The sequence below is a fragment of the Apodemus sylvaticus genome, chromosome 12, assembly GCF_947179515.1.
Source record: "Apodemus sylvaticus chromosome 12, mApoSyl1.1, whole genome shotgun sequence".
Lineage (NCBI taxonomy): Eukaryota > Metazoa > Chordata > Mammalia > Rodentia > Muridae > Apodemus > Apodemus sylvaticus.
In genome coordinates this window covers 62,622,053-62,638,804 of record NC_067483.1, presented here as the reverse complement: position 1 = coordinate 62,638,804, position 16,752 = coordinate 62,622,053, and the positions used below count along the sequence as shown (strand labels likewise).

At 36.9% G+C, this 16,752-nt stretch overlaps 1 protein-coding gene across 1 annotated transcript in view; it reads left to right on the top strand.

The window, feature by feature from the left end:
* The window catches only part of Xpr1 (xenotropic and polytropic retrovirus receptor 1), a 134,088-nt gene that overhangs the window by 30,759 nt on the left and 86,577 nt on the right, over positions 1-16,752 (top strand). The window lies entirely within an intron of this gene.

The window sequence follows — 16,752 nt, the reverse complement described above, 5'->3', positions numbered from 1 at the left end:
GCCTTATTTGGAGTAAGCAAGTCACTGGGAATGTGTCCTGGAATGACAGGCCTTGTCCTCAGACCTTTGTAGTCTGTCAGGTAGTACTCTGCCGTGAGCTGAGCTGCTGTACTTCGCCAGATGCTACCTGCCCTGAGCCATGGCCCAGAAACACCCCAGCTAGCCAGGCATGGACTGACGCCTCAGAGACTGTGAGCCAAAGGAAGCTTTTCTTCCTTTTAAATTGGCACGTTGACAAAAACCCCCAGTGAACACGTCATCTTAGAACTGTAAATCACACTGCTTTAGTCCAGTGTTTTCTCTGATGCCTTCCTCCTTCAGTGTTTATATCCATCCATCCATCCATCCATCCATCCATCCATCCATCCATCCAGTCTTAGTTTATAATTAGTTAGGCAACACAACTTTTCTGTTTATACAATCATGAAGTTTAATAACAAAGTTTAAGACAGGATTTTAGCTTCAACAGTTCTTTTTTTAATGTATGTATTAAAGTGGTGGGGCATGCTTATACAGAGGTCAGTAGGTGGGTTCCAGGGATTGAACTAAGGTTGTCAGACTTGGCAGTAAGTGTCTTCACTTGCTGAGCCATTTTACCAGCCCCTAAGATTCAGGGAAGTATTTGGCAAAATAGATGACATCTTAAAAGTACTTCTGTCTTCAATCTCTTTTTGTGTTCCACACAGATCTTAAGTTTTAGTAGAGTTAAAAACTTTAGTACCAGAGAGGAATATTTTTATCTTCAACTTGTTATTACCAGTTATACCTCACATTCAGCAAACTTGGGGGGGGGGATGTCAGGGTGTCTTTCAATTTAAAACAATAAATAGCCCTTTGTCCTTATGTCACACTAGCTAAGATAGGATCTTAGGGGTGGGACACAGGCATTGTAATGCTTGAGATAGGTATAAGCCATCTCCTAGTACTTCTTGTATGTTTATTTGTATAACCACATTTGAGAACTTCTGCCATAAATGTTAAATACTTTTAGGGTATATATTTTTAGGTTAAATACTTTAGAAGTATTAACCTCTAAAGGAGGTTAATGCTAACCCTCCTTTAGACATTAATTAGCCAAGAGGTAAGTAGGTTCATTGATAATTTGTTAGTTTATTCATATAACGACCAATTTATTTATTATTGATTGACTTATTGAGACAGTCTCTCATAGCCCCGACTGACTGCTGATCCACCAGAAAGCCTGAACTACTGGAAATTGGACCCTTCTACCTGTCCTTCCTGAACATTAGGATTATAAGCATGTGTTACCACGTTTGGTCATATAAAGAATGGTTTTTTTAATATTATCTAATGGACAATTATTTTTAAAATGCTTATTATGAATATGAGTAATTGCTGTTCTATGTTATTTAGATATGTTAAATGTTGTAGCTTATTGCTAAGATTAAAGAACATTTATAAAATTTCTGTTTGTTCTCCAAATGTAGTCTTTGAAGTCTGTGATCTGGCTCTAGAGCAAGCTTATAATAAGTATTATAAGGAGTTATATAATAGCAACTACCACAAATATCAAAAACAGTAAAAGCAGGAGAAATTGAGTAAATTATGGATTTTGGCTGATAATAATGTGCCGTTATTACTGACTGTGGTCAAGTGTTATATAAGGTGTCTATGACAGGGAAGGGTGGAGGTGTGAGGGGACTGCTGTGTACATTCTTTGTCACTTTTTGGTAAATTCAAAACTATTCTAAAGTGAAAATGTTATTGTAAAAGAAAATAGATACCATAAGGTTTTATACAGCTGCTAGAAGCTAAATGTAGATTTAGCACTAAGGTTTCCCAGAGTTCCAAGAATAGGGCAGAAGAGAAAATAATTTCAGAGTACACATTAGTGCCGTGGAGATGGCTGAGGAGTAAAGGCGCTCACCATGCAGGCCAGATGACCTGAGGCTGGCTCCTGGAACACCGTTAGGGTGAAAGGAGAGAACAAGTTCTATAGAGTTGTTCTGACCTTTGCACATGTGCTGTAGCGTATGCTTCTACACATACACACAATATTAATTTGTTTTAATCTTAAACATGTATGAGACAGACATATATTAGTTCCTCAGGAAAGGTCAACTTCGAGTAAGAAATAAAAGAAAAACATTTTTTTTCACCTCTATGAAGAGTGCTTGGTTTGTGTGGTAGGTAGGATCTTTAACAGCAGTTTCACAGAAAGTATAAGACACTGAGTTTAACAGGGTTGCTTCCTGTGACCCAAGAATGCAGTCTAAACATTTCTTACTATGACCTACAAGTCCCCTGTCTGGTACTATGCTGATTTCACCTCCTTTACCCTCCACTTGCTTGCTGGCTCCCATTCCGTTGCCTGTGTCTCTGAATCTCAGTATGGCAAAGCTTGCATTAGTATTAGAACTTTGTTCTCTGTCCCTTTCTTGAACTATAGATGTGTCCTCCAAGTAACTTCTGAATATCCACTTTAAAAATAACCATTCAGTTCTGTTATCTTACACCATCCTGTTTTGTTTATTGCTTTCACAACACTTGTTATTATCTAATATTTTGTGGATGCTTTGTTCTGTTTCGTTTTGTGGAAACAATGTCACCATACGCTGTCCTGGCTGCCTTTGGACTTACAACCCTCCACCTTAGCTGAGAGTGGGCCACCATGCCGAAATTCAGAAGAATAGAGTCTTTTGAGCTCTAGATTGGTTTTTTTCTGTTTTTTATCTAGTATCCAAAATATACATGACCTTTATACATTTCCTTGATTCACAAATGAATAGGAATACATGAGTTCTTACCTCCAATTTATATGAAGCCAAACTATGGTTATTGGGGGAGAAAAACAAATAAACCTAGTTTGCTTCTTTGTGTAGTGATTGTTGTTTTGTTTTCCTTTTATTCTTCTCTAGAATATAGCATCTCATCTGCTGGCTAAATAGATGATCAGACATTTTGTTTGTTGTTAGTGCTTTATAATGTTGACATTGTAATGTCAGGAAATATTGTCTGATGTGACAAGTAGCTTTCTTTAAGATTAGTAAAGCACATAAAAGAAGAACCTAATTTTAAAGTTCTTCTGTTTTTGTGGCATTGTACTGCTTTGATGCCCAGGGCATGACAGATTATTGAGACTACATTTTCTTTGCAGGATACTAAGATTCTTTTGTGTTTTTACATGTTTGCTATGTCTCCTTTCAAAGATATGTGAAATGTAGGTAAGGGTTTGAAAGATCACATGTGAATTGTTAGGTTTTGTTTGTTTGTTTTGTTTTGTTTTTTGCATTTGTTTACTCAGTCTAGTTAAAATTTAAATGATATTGAATTAAGATAGAATGGTGGCTTTTCTTCTCTCTATTTTGTAATGTCTTCCTCTTGGTTGGAAACATACTTGGCCAACCTTAGCTAAATACAGCTAGTTCATTTATAACTATATGACTTGATGTCAGTCACTGTTTACTATACTATTCTGTTTTTCTACCATTTTTTTAAATCTCACCACTTTCCCTCCAGTCTTATTCATGGGTTTTGTTGGAACATTTCACTTTCAATTTGTTTATTTTTGATTAGCAGATGTGCTACAGTTTCCCTAAGCTCCTTAGGATTGAGCTCTTACTGGTATTGAAGATAAAAGTATGCTTGTAAATAATTCATTTTGATTATCTGCTTGAATGAACAGAGTCCACTTCAGGCGTTTTCTCGTGTCTCACCTCTGTCCCTGTATCTTTGTTGTTTTTAGCAGATATGAGCCCTTTTTTCTTCTGAAGATTGGAGTGCATTTCTAATATTCATGAGGTAGTTTCTGCATGTGTAGGATTACTATCAAGAGTACAGTCATGATATATTACTTTTCATGATATAGTCTCATAGTCTCTATTTCCCTTTTTGTTAGGTTGTCTTATTATCTCTGAAAATTATTTTTCATAGTTTTATGACCTAAAAATAAAATCATTGGCATTTATGAAAGAAAGTTGTATTAATCCTCTACTTTTTAAGCTGGCAGCTACAAAGAGTATCTGTTCCTATTTTGGTTGGTGTTATTTTGTCATTATGTTTCAAACATCCTTTTGCTTGTGATGAATTGTTGTATGAGAAGACTAAACCATAGAGTGGTAATAGAATGCTCAGATTACTTCTAGCAACTTTGAAAGCTATAAAGAAATATAAATGACTAAGAATTGGAAGTTGAGATAAGAGCCAAACCATCTATTATTATTTCTTTAAAGATTAAGAAAAAAAAATCTTTCACTAACTTCTGTTTGAAAGGATATAAAGTCCTGATTGATACTCTTGAGTCATGAAATAGAATTTAGGGTATGTCTTATTTATCCTTATTTCATATTTATATTGGAAAAGGATTATATGTTTATATTATTTGTATTGTGAAGTAACAGCTTGCTGATGAAAATGATTATTCCCTAGAAAACTGGGCTTGTATGTTCTTTGAAGATGCCACCAACCTCAGTGTGTTTTAATAATAAAGTGCATCCAAAGAACAAATAACATTACTGTTCCAGCAGAAGGAATATCTACTCTGTCACAGAAAGTGAATTAGAGATAATTTAATGCTCATTCTTAGACATTAGCTAATCATATAAATAGGTAACAGAATTCTATTATAAAAATAAATGCAACTGAATAGACTATAGATGGGATGCAAGAGGAAATGAAATGTTTCTAATGCAGGGCTTTAATCTTGGTGATCCTGCAGAGTAAAGAGTTTGAGGATAACATGCAGAGTCACTGTTAATCACACAGTGCTGTGTTCTCACTTACAGGAGCAGAACAGACAATGTGAAAGATATACTTGCATGTAGGACAAGCCACTTAGAAATACAGTGAATGGATGGAACTTTCTGTGTGATAAAAATATTATAAGCACCATTTGTTGTCCATCAGCACAAAATTTATGTAAAAAAAAATAATTCAGAGCTGGCAAGATAGTTCAGCAGGTGCTGTGTAAAAAGCCCTCATGGCCTGTTTGGTCTCCATAATCCATATAAAGGTTGAAGTGAGAACTTAGTCCTGAAAGTTGTTCTCTGACCTCTACATACATTGCCGTGGTATGTGCTTATGCCCATATATACATAACACAAACAATACACCAATAAAAATAAGAAACTTAAAAATCTTTTAAAAATCCATATGCTGGCATTATCCAGAAAACTGTAGCAGTTATGGTAGCTCTCTGTTTGACAGACTGTAGAATCACCTGGGAGATGGCTATCTGGACATGTCTGTGGGGGTGGCTTTAATTACATCAATAGATATAAGACCATCCTTTTTTTGTTTGTTTGTTTGTTTTTGTTTTGAGATAAGATCTCATTGTGTAGCTCTGCTGGAACTCACTATATAGATCCAGGTTGGCCTTGAACTCACAGAGATATGCCTCTGCCTCCTGAGTGCTATAATGAAAGGCAAGCACCACCACGCCTGGCAGAGAAGTCTCATCTTAACTGTATAAGTGAAGAAAGGATACTGAGCACTAGATCGCTTCTATCTTATACATTACTCTTTGTTTCTGATTGTGGGTGTCATGTGACCAGCTTCCTCAAGCTCTCTTGACTGACTTTCAGGCTATGGTAGACTATAACCACTAGCAATAGAACTGAGAACTAATCAAGCCCCTTCTCCTTTAAGTTGTGTTTAAGTCAGAGTATTTTATCACAGTGATAGGAAAAGAAACCAATATAATAAGTTTATTTATAATTGTTATAAATGTTATAATTTTGAAATGTACTAAAACATTTTGACTTGTATTAATGCTTTACATCACATATTTATATTAAAAATTGACACAAATTAAACCACAGCCAATACCTGATTATTTCTGTCCTCTATTTTGATATATTTAGGCACTTTTTGACCCCATTGGAGGGAGAAATCTAACACTTAGAACTATCAATCAGTAAAAGGAAGAGGAGGAAAAAATTGTTTAGATTCATTTGTTTTTCTCAGTGTATTCTTAAGCACATTCTCTATGGATATGGCTGGGCTAGGTAGGTATCTCTTGGCATAGTTGTTACATTTTGGCATGGGTAGCACACAGGGTGGTATCTTCAAAGAGGCCACTTGCCTTCTGCAAAGCACCAGTTGCTTAGCTCTGTTTCGGAGCCTTGAGCAGTTAGTTTTTCACACCAGAAGCTGGAATGGTATTGCTGAATTTTGGGGAGAGCCACAGCCACAGCTGCAGGCCTGTAAGGTGGAAGGTTCTCCACTGGAGGGACCAGGATTTCCAGCAGCTTTTGTCATCAGTTGTTTCTGGAGTTTGCTATATACCTTTGGTGGCTTTGCAGCAGTCTGCTGGGGAGAAGCCATGGTTTAAAGGCCTTCAGCTAAAGCTTGGTGAGCTAGATAGGAAGCCTTGGCTTCAAAGAGTGTCAGTGGCTGTAAGCATGCCCTTCTTTCATTTAAAAATTGTTTGAAGGAGGGTCATCAAATAAAGAAGGAATAACTACAAAACATCAAACAATGAAACAAACAAACAGAAAAATGGGAATTATTGGTGTAGTCAGTACTGTAGAGAAAATGTTAACATGCCAGGCACAGATTTGATAGCTTAAGGTAAAAAACATTCTATGCAAGTGCTGACAAACTACTCCCTGCTCATAACTCATGCCTTGTTACACTTTCCTGATGTTCTTTCTTCACTAAGAATCCATGATAACTGTACCCAAAAGAAACAAAGGAGCCTGAAAAATCCCCCTTAAACCCTGACAACTCTGAGCTTTTACAACTGTAGGTTTTTGGTGGTGAATGCAAGACATTTCCTCAAAATAATTGACTATCATACTTTAAAACTCATTTAGTAGAACTTATTTTTAAAAGGTAAACCTAAAAGTAGATCTTCCAAAAATAATTTATTTTGGGTGTTGTATAGTTTACCACAAACTGGAAAGCTTAAAACAGAAATTTATTCTCTAACAATTCTGGAAGTTACACACACATAATAATCAAGAGTTTTCTTCTCTTGCTTTGTATTAATATTACTAGGTATTTATGACAGTTGCCTAGCAATAGCTCCATTAATTAAGAGGTACAGAGTGGTTCTATTATAATGAGCCTATATTCACTAGTTAAGAGTTCTGTGAAGAGAAACTTACCTTCCTGTGGATTATTCTTAGACACAGCTTGTCTAAGAGTGTAGTATAATTGTTTCTTTGTCCTTATTTACAATTTTAAAAATAATTTTAGCTATCTACCATTTCCCCCAAATTAACAGTGAAGTACTTTATTTTTAAAGTATTTTAACAAATTCATATATCTAAGCATATGTATGTTTTGGTCCAATGTGGTATTATGTTTATTAATTATCACATTCTCAATCTTGGCCCTTGGGAGTCTCTTTTGTGTCATTTCCAAAGACCTTTTGATATAATCCTATAGTCTCCCATAGCCTTCCTGCATGATATGATAAACTGATCACATTTAATTCTAGTCTGGGACAGACAGATCTTGTCATTTTATCATGGCTTCTTGGCTCTTTCAGTGGCTTCCAGGAAGGTTTTCTTTGTTTAGAAACTGTGTTGTGGGTATGTGTTTGAATGTATCACTGCTGCTGGGCTATTCATTAGAGTGAATACTTGCATATATACCTGAAAACATGGAAAGAGAAATACATGTGTATCTGTTAAAAAATACAAAATAATTTATTTGTTAAATGTTAGATTTTTAGTAAGTCTACTTTGGATTTTAAAAAGTGTGAGTCAGTTGAAAATGTGATTTTTTTTTTTTTTTTTTTTAAAGATTGGAGAAGAGTGCCAAGCACAGCAGCCCCACGCACAGTTCTTGAGGACTGGAGTCCTGAGGATGGGGAATACATATTGATTAAAATTTCATTTTCTTAGTCATAGGGTGAGAGATGAAACATTGTTTATCACCTAGGAGATTGAGTGGCAGATTGTGGCTCCTGATGACTTGTTACAAGAGGTGCAGTCAGTGGGATTGGAAAGGGAAATTGAATTTATATTGGTGTGCTGTCACATGCAATTAATTTTACATATACACCAGATACACACAAACCTTTCTCTGGGTTGAAATATCTACACTCTGACTTAGTGTGATAAATATATTTTAGAGTTCTGTTCTTCTGTAATCATTGTGCAACTTTAGAATATGAACTGGGTTTTTTTAGGTTTTCTATAAAGGAATGTTTTTATCATTATAATAAGAAAATAACTGGTTGTGTTCACTTATTTTCAGAAAAGATTCATTTTGTAAAATGCATTATTTTTATATTTTAGTTTTTTCCTGTAAGAAAGAAAAAGTACAGATCTCTTGTTAGTAAAATATGTTGTCATTATTTAAGACTGTAGCTACTTTTCATTTAAAACAATGTGATGATTCACTATGATGTGGGAAATAAATAAGTGAATAACATGACAGAAAAAAATCAAGAATACAAAAATAATATTGCATGCTTAGTTCTGTCTTATAGAATGTGCTTTCTCAGGAAATGCTACCAGCAACATCTACTCCTTTAAGATGCAGCTATAAGTTATGTCCTTTTTTTTATCATTAAGGAGTTTATGGTGAACTGTATCACCATATATGTTTTAATGCAGCTTGTGTTATGTAATGTGTAGCTAAAGCAGAAAAATGAGTGAAATTGCAGTGTACAGTTACATGTAGTGGCCCAGAAGTGGAGGCAGGAAGATCCTGATTTGAAGCCAGCCTAGGCTATGGTAAATAGAAACTTGGCCTGGTGCTACATCCAAGACTCTATTTAACCTAGCTTTCTCTCAAAAACAATGTTCAGGTTACTACAATAGCTGACAGTCTCATGCCATTCACGTCACACTGACCTCCAAGCACAGTGCTTGGCGAAGCCTGGAGCCCTGCCAACCATTACCCAAACCTAGATTAGCCTCCCTCAGAGGAGAGTCTTTACAGATATCACTCATGTATGCATGAGTGTGTGCATGTGGATATTGGTTTTTCAAGACAGGGTTTCTCTGTGTAGCCCTGGCTATCCTGGAATTCAACCTATCTGGTCTAGAACTCAGCAATCTGTCTGCCTCTGCCTCCAGAGTGCTGGGATTAAAGGCATGTGCCACCACTGCCCAGTATTTATATGTATTTAAATACATAAGGAAAAATGTGAGTGGTCAGTTATGAGAAATCATACATTGTGGAGGAAAATAGAGATTTGGTAATACAAATAGAAAAAATGCTGAAAAGTGGTAAAATCATCTTTCTTTCTGCTGCTCCGAGGTGAGAGAGTAAGAGGTAGGAAGCACTCAGTGATGCAGCCCACATATCTAGTGCTGTCACCCACCTGTGGTTTGGCACCTGTTGCCCATGTTTATGTGAATGTTATTTGCCTTTCTCCCCTGGAAGATTGTCAGCTTATTGTGTGTGGCAGACTGTAATTTAAATTTCATTACACTTCCTTTGGTTTGTGTCAAGACCACAATAGCTGCCAACTACTTAATTTTGTTGATCAGCAAGACTTCTAATAGGATTTAGATCTTTTGCTCCAAGACTAATAATGACCCTGACCTCCTCTCAGACCTTTTGTTCTGGGAGTCAGGTCAAGTTTTAGTCCTAGAGGATCCTAACTTTTTTTTAAAAAAATAAATATGAGACAATAAGGGCAAAACTAAGGAGTTGTAAGCGGGCCTACTATTATCAAGCTCTTATAATGCACTTGCTTTACAAGATGATTCATCTTTCAGTGTGGGGTTTTAATTTAGTGCTATAGGTGTTATTATTAGTACTCTGGTTTCAAATCCATTTTCTATCTCTTTACTATCACTTTGAAAAGTAATTCTTTTGTTCCATAAGCTCCTAGAAATGAATATGGGCACATGATGTGTTGGTGATGTTGGTGTTTTGTTATATGCATTGAGGTTCTGTTCCTGCTTTGTCGGAACTTTCATCAGCACTATATGTCTTATATACTCAAATGCTTTTCTTCTGCCAGCACTCAGGCAGAGGCAGGAGGATCTCTGTGAGTTTGAGGCTAGCTTGGTCTACAGAGTTCCAGGACAGCCAGGGCCACACAGAGAAACCCTGTTTCATACAAACAAGCAAACAAACCAAAATCAAATAAAAACTATCCAGAGCTGTGCTGTGGTGAAGATTTTAGTAATCTCAGCACTTGGGAAGAGGAGAATTTGAGGCAGGAGAGTTTGAGGATAGCCTGTTTGATATAATAAGACCCAGAAAGTTTAAAAAAGAAAAAAGAAAAAAAAGAAAAGAGAAAAGAGGAATAAAAATACTTTCTGGGGGATAGAGGGGACACGGGTATAGAGAAGGGTAGAGGGGACACAGGGGGATCAGGAAGAACCCCTGACTAATGGAAATACAGAATAGCTTCTCAGAAGTTCCTAGGCTTTAGAGGCTTAGTCTTGCCTGAAGGAGAGCATTTCTAACAGGTTTTGGGGCTGTCAGTGTGAGGAGTGAGTCTGATGGTCATCCATCTGTCTTGTTAAGTATTATCTCTTTATCTAGGAAATCACAAAGATTGGGATCTAGGTGAACAAAACCCAAGTATGAAGACTGACAAGGTTCAAGTTCTTCAAGCCACATTGGCTTGAGTGGTGCTGAGGATCTTGACTCATCTTGAGAAAGTGCCTGAACATCCTAAAAGAGGGCACAGCTGGTTTTGTGTGCTGAAGAGATGTTTGGTACCTCTGTGCTTTGGTTTCTCCACATGGTAGAATAATTCCAGTGAATCTAGGAGGCCACGGTTGTTTGACCATAATGAGTCAGCCAAAGACATGAGTACCCACCCGTATCTGAGATTGATTGCATGAAGTGTGTGCGTGCGTGCGTGCGTGCGTGCGTGCGTGCGTGCGTGCGTGCGTGTGTGTGTGTGTGTGTGTGTGTGTGTGTGTTTGTTTGGCATATTGGTCTTTAGTTTTATTGTCTTGCTTCTAATTCCCCTTTTTTTGAATTGAGTCAATGTTGGTGAGTTGATATTTTCCTTTCATTTTGTGTTGTAGAATACTTTGTAGAGAGTAGTATTTTCCTTAAGTGTTAATTTCCTAATGAAACCTCATCTGGTCTGGTAGTTTTCTTTTTCACTAGTGCCTCCCTCTAGGTACTCAGTACCCCTGAGCTACATCCTCCATTTTTTCTTACTATATATATTTTTTCTTTTGTTTTGTTTCTTTTCGCAGTCCTCCTGCCTCTACCTTCCTTTCTAAATGCTGGTATTATAGACATGTGGCCCACAGATGGCTTTTCTTTTCTCTTCTCTTCTTTTCTTTTCTCTTCTCTTCTTTTCTTTTCTTTTGTTTTCTTTTCCTTTCTTTTCCCTCTAAGATCTGTAGTTATAGATTTTGTTTCTTGTTGATATTGGGGATTTGTGCATTATCTTTTTTTCTAGTATGAAGAAAAAGTTATCAGTTTTATGGATCTTGTCAGAATATCACGTATTATGTCATCAGGTGTTTTTGATTTTTGTTTTATTGAATTTTTCTCTTTATTATTTACTTTTTTTTGGTTCCTTGAATTTAATTTACCCTTCTTTTCCCATTTTTTTAAAAGTAAGTTTTTGTCTGCTAAAAATTCTACGTGGCTCTCTCTGCATGTACAAAGTCCAGGCTTCGTGCCTGATAGCTAAATTGGTAAGCATGCAGATCTGAGTGGGCAGGTCAACTTGCCTCTCTGATTCTTCCCTCTCTAGAATTAGGTGCTTGGCCTCTTCTTTTTTCTTTGTAGGTATTTGCTACTTTGAAGTAGTTGCTTAAAGTAAATTGCACTCTCTAGTTGTAACCATGTGAGTGCTGATTGGGCCTCTGCCTGCTTCTTACCTGGAAGAGACCCTTCTAAAACAGATGAATTTGGGGGCTTTCATCAATTTGTTCATCTACTAGCCGTTCATACTGGCTCACAAAAGCAAGTCATGTGACTGTTGACCTAATTTTCTTGTGAAGTTGGTTTTCCTAATTGACTGGGCAAGTGCTGGAGGTAAGTCATTTCAGGTAAGAGCCTTAAGGCCTACCAGGTTCTGCTCAGGGAGGATAAAATGTGAGATGAGTGAAAATATAATTAGAGAAACTCTTAGCTTACTGAAAAAATTCTATTCAAAGAATATTGGCAGATTCATGGAAGCCACAAGTGTTTTTATCTGAGTGTATGCCTTAGAGATACCTGAGGATTGCTAAAAATGCCCAAATACCTGAGTTCCACGCTGTAACCACTGTATCAGAATCGGAGACCAGTTGGGAAATGTTACTTTGAAATTCATTCATAGAAACTGTGATGGGAACTTCTAACTAAAATGATGAGTTAAACTTGGTGTGGTCCCTGAGCTGTCTCACACATGCGTGTGGTCATTGTCTGTGTCTCTTTTCAACCTCATATTAGTGTTGGTAGCTTGAAGTTAGACATGATAGGATTATTTCTATTGCAAAAATTGGTAAAATGTATGGACTAGTTCATCACTCAGGAGAACAGTTACAAGCACAGTACTAGTTAGATTGAAATGCTGTGGAGGTATAAAAGCCTGTAGGAATGAAGAAGAATAATAGCATGGTTACATATAGTTTAAAGATGTCTAAGGATTTAACTATTTCCTTGGCATAAGTCAAGAATAAAGTCCTAGTCATTGGTACATAGTAAGATTTACAGAACAATAATAACAAAAAAAAATGCAGAGAGCTCTCCAACCATGTCTGGAATATTGGCTATGACCATGGGTGCCATGTCCTAAAAGGTTACTGAACCTTTCTAGAAATGAGCCTCAGCATATGGGACTAGGCGCACAATAGCAGGGGTTTAAGAAAACTTTAGCACAGACTGCTTGGTGGGATAACCATTCCATAGACCACAGAAAATGGGATTTTTGAAGAAGTGAATGTTGAATGGCCATTTTTGCTTTTTGAACTTTCAAGAAGTTGAAATTGTTCTAAAATTAAGTTGATGTTATAATAGGTTTACAGATTGTATGTTAGATAGCTGCTACAAATGGATTTTAGAGAAAAATTTTGCTGTGGGTAAGAAGATGGATTAAATTGGTAACTTTTAACTGTAGTTGCACATCAGAATTACCAGAGAATGTTGAAAAAAGAAACTTGACACAGTCTGGTGTGGTAGCACACACCTTTAACCCCAGTGTTCCTGTGGCGAGCAGATCACTGAGTTTGAAAGCAGCCTGGTCTATTAAGTGAGTTCCAGGACAGCTAGGGTTACATGATGAGACCCTGTCTCATACCCAAACCAACCAACCAAACAAACAAACAAACAAACAACCAAACAAAAAGGAAGCTTGATGTACCTTATAAAGCTGAATCTGTGGACTAAATCAGAATCTGTGGACTTGGATCTGTATGTTTGTACACAGCTTTCAGGTCATTGTAATACACATCGAAGCTTGAGGATCATCAGGAGAGATAAATCAGAGTTTAAGTTTATTTCTATACGGTGGCCTCACTTTGTTTTCTAGGAAAGGACTTTGAATGATCTGTTTTGTAAATACTTAGAAACCTGAAATATATGAGTACTCAGGAAATGTTTGTTTATTTATTTTAAAAGGATTTATTTATTTTTATTTATATGAGCTCACTGTAGCTGTCTTCAGACACACACCAAAAGAGTGCATCAAGATCCCATTACAGATGGTTGTGAGCCACCATGTGGTTCCTGGGATTTGAACTCAGAGCCTCTGGAAAAGCAGTCAGTGCTCTTAACTGCTGAGCCATCTCTCCAGCCCCTTCAGGAATGTTTAGATGTAGATTTATTAAATCTGAGAACAGAAATTCTCATTCTAGAAACTATTTAAGTGTCTGTATGATGGTTTCATAATAAATAGCAAAAAATAATTGATTGTAAGGTCCCTATTTAAATAAAAATGCATTTAAAATCCATGAAACAATAAAGAAAAGTTTTATTTTTGGAGTTTTATTTCCTGTGTATAAATTGTGGTGAGATGACTTTTGCATGTTTGGGCTTATATTCTTTACTACTTTCTTTTTTATTGGTTTTAAAATTTGATAGAAAAAAACAGCATGATAGAAAATAACACATACATATATACATGCATCCACGCACATACATACACGCAATTGTACACACATGCACACATACCCACAACTTACACACACACACACACACACACACACACACACACACACACACACACACGAGCAAAAAAATGAAGCTCTAGTGTTGGTTTTACAACACAGTGAAAGAGGATACGAGACTGATATGTCCTGGAGGTAAACTGATTTATCATTTATTATTTTCTTCTTTCTAAAAGTAGTTCTTATATCATTTTCTGTGGTTATAATTTTTCTAGTATTCTTTTAAGTGCTTGGAGCAGAAATCCTTGGAAGCACACATAGCTTCTCCTTGAGAGATTTACTATCTGAAATAAGAAACTGTGGATTAGAGTTGCTTGTAATGTGCAGAAAAAGATCCTCCAGCTAGAAAAAACTTAGTGTGCAGAGCTCAGTGCCATTAATAATGGTTTTGATAATTCATAGTTCTTTTTCTCGCACTAGTGGATTATAGGGATCATGCCTTTAAGGAATAAATTAATGGGTGCAGTCCTTGTTCCCCAGTGTGGAGGGGCAGATAGGACACTTTTTCCTCCCTCCTTGCTCCTATTTCAGTACTGCAGCCCCACCTGCTTACCTTCTAGGGTCGATGAAATCGCCACTTTCACAGGGTGTAGCCAAACCCCTGAGGGTTTTTCTTCCTGACTCTTTCTTCAGCTGCTCCTGCTCTGTTCTGATGTTTGCACTGACTTGTCAGTTTCCCTCTTATCCATTTCTCTTTTTGCTTTTCTTATTCTGAATCACCTTTGTCTGATCCGCTCTTTTGTTTCCTCAGTTTGTCCATCTGTGTAAATCAGTGTGTCTGCCTCTTTGACTATTGCTCAGTCTCCTTCCGCCTGTCCTTATCTTTTGGTTTTTCTGTCTCTCACCTAGTCTGCCCATTGTCTCTGATTTTTTTTCTACTCTCCTTGTTTGTCTTTCTGTTTTCCTTGGCCACCTGTCTCTTCTTTGTCTTTTTTCCCCTTATTATTTTCTCTCCTGTGTTCTGCTGTAAGATCTCCTTGAATTTATGCATGCCCTGTACACTTGTTTGCTTTCCTTTATCCTGTACTCTTTTTCTCCTCCTTACTGATCCCTACGGTGCCTGTCACTCATTTTTCCTGTAGTCTCTCACTGTTGAGAGACATTGTTGAGAAGCACTTCAAGTGCCCAAATTGCAGCCTTGTCTGGGGTGGCAAAGGAGTATTAATGGAATGCTTACATTGTGTGAAGTGCTAATGCAATATAGTTTTACAATTTCAGCATTAGAGTTTCCTGTATTTCTTTTGTTGTTCTCATATATTTGAAAGATAGGTTTTGGGAGATAAAATGGGGATACAGTGTGAAAAAACATCAGGATATTTAGTTGCTGGTGTCCAGTGATTTCCAAGTCTGGGAAGCTCTGCAGAGTATAACCAATGGGATATATACACTTAATTGCTTTTAGTAAGTGGAAATATAAGGCATTTCTTTGAGCTTAGAGTTCCCATCAAAAATTAGGAAAAACTAGTGTGATTCAGAGAGATAATAAAGCTATGTCCCTGGGCTGGGTCATAGTTTTAGAATGGGCAAAATGGTAAAGTGCTTACCATGCAAGTGTGAGTTTGGATTCCCACATAAAGCTGGGCATAGTTGGCTACCTCTGTAACAGTCTCGTTCCCTTATACCAGTGCATATCGCAGTCTTGAATTATTGGCAGGTCTAAGTATGACTTAGTGCTTTTAAATTTGCTTTTCTATACAACTTCAGAACCTTTAACTTTATTAGGCACAGATTTTAGTTCTACATATATTAAATACTTGAGAGCTATATAGTTAATATTCATTTACACTTTCTGGTATCCTTTCTCCTTTCTTGAATTTCTGATTTTCAGCTTGGGATAATCTTCCTTAAAGAGTTGCCCTTTGTGATACTTTGACTGAAGGTCTCGTAGCAACAGATTCTTTTAGGTTTTCCCTTAAAAGAAAACAAAACAGTAAAACATCTTTTATTTTACCATCATTTGTAAAGGATGCTTTCACTGTGACTATAAGGCAAGCGGCCAGCTGGTTTACGGACACTCCCAGACACGGCAGCACTGCTTTCTGGTGGGCAGGCAGCCCTGGTCTCACACTGCTGCCTTGAGGATGATGCCCTTTACACTGCTGCCTTGAGGATGATGCCCTTTTCTTTGCTGTGGAGTTTTTAGAAGAAGTTTTTCTTTTTGTTTAATTTCTAGGAGTTTTACTTTAAGGAATCTGGATGTGTTAACGTTTTCAATCAGCATGAAATTTATTCAACAAATCTCCTGCCTCCCAATTCTCCAGGTATTACTTTTCACACAGTGCTTTGGCCCAGTCACTAACCTCCCTTGTTTCATTTGATAGTTTCTTGACTCCAAGGATTACCTGAAAGTTCTATAAGTAGTTGTGATTTCTAACATCATTGTTATTATTGGTTTCTAATTTTATTGGGCTGACTCATAGGATACACCTGATAAAGGTTTTTATTCTAGCTCATTAATAGTTGCTTCTAGTGGTATCCTTACATGGTAGAAGGGGTGGGCAGGTACGCTCCCTTATAAAGGATACAAGTCCCATTTGTGAGACATCACCTAAATACTCTCCAAGCCTCTGTCACCTTGGGAGTCAGTTTCTGACATATGAAGTGGGGAAAGGAGTAAAAATACTCAGAGTTGTGTAACATTTAGAGAATAGGAATTTTGCCAGAGTTTGTTTAAATATGGAATTCCCATTTTATTAAGAATGAGTCCTTTTAATTTATAAATTTAGGTATTTATATAATCTGTTTAAGGCTA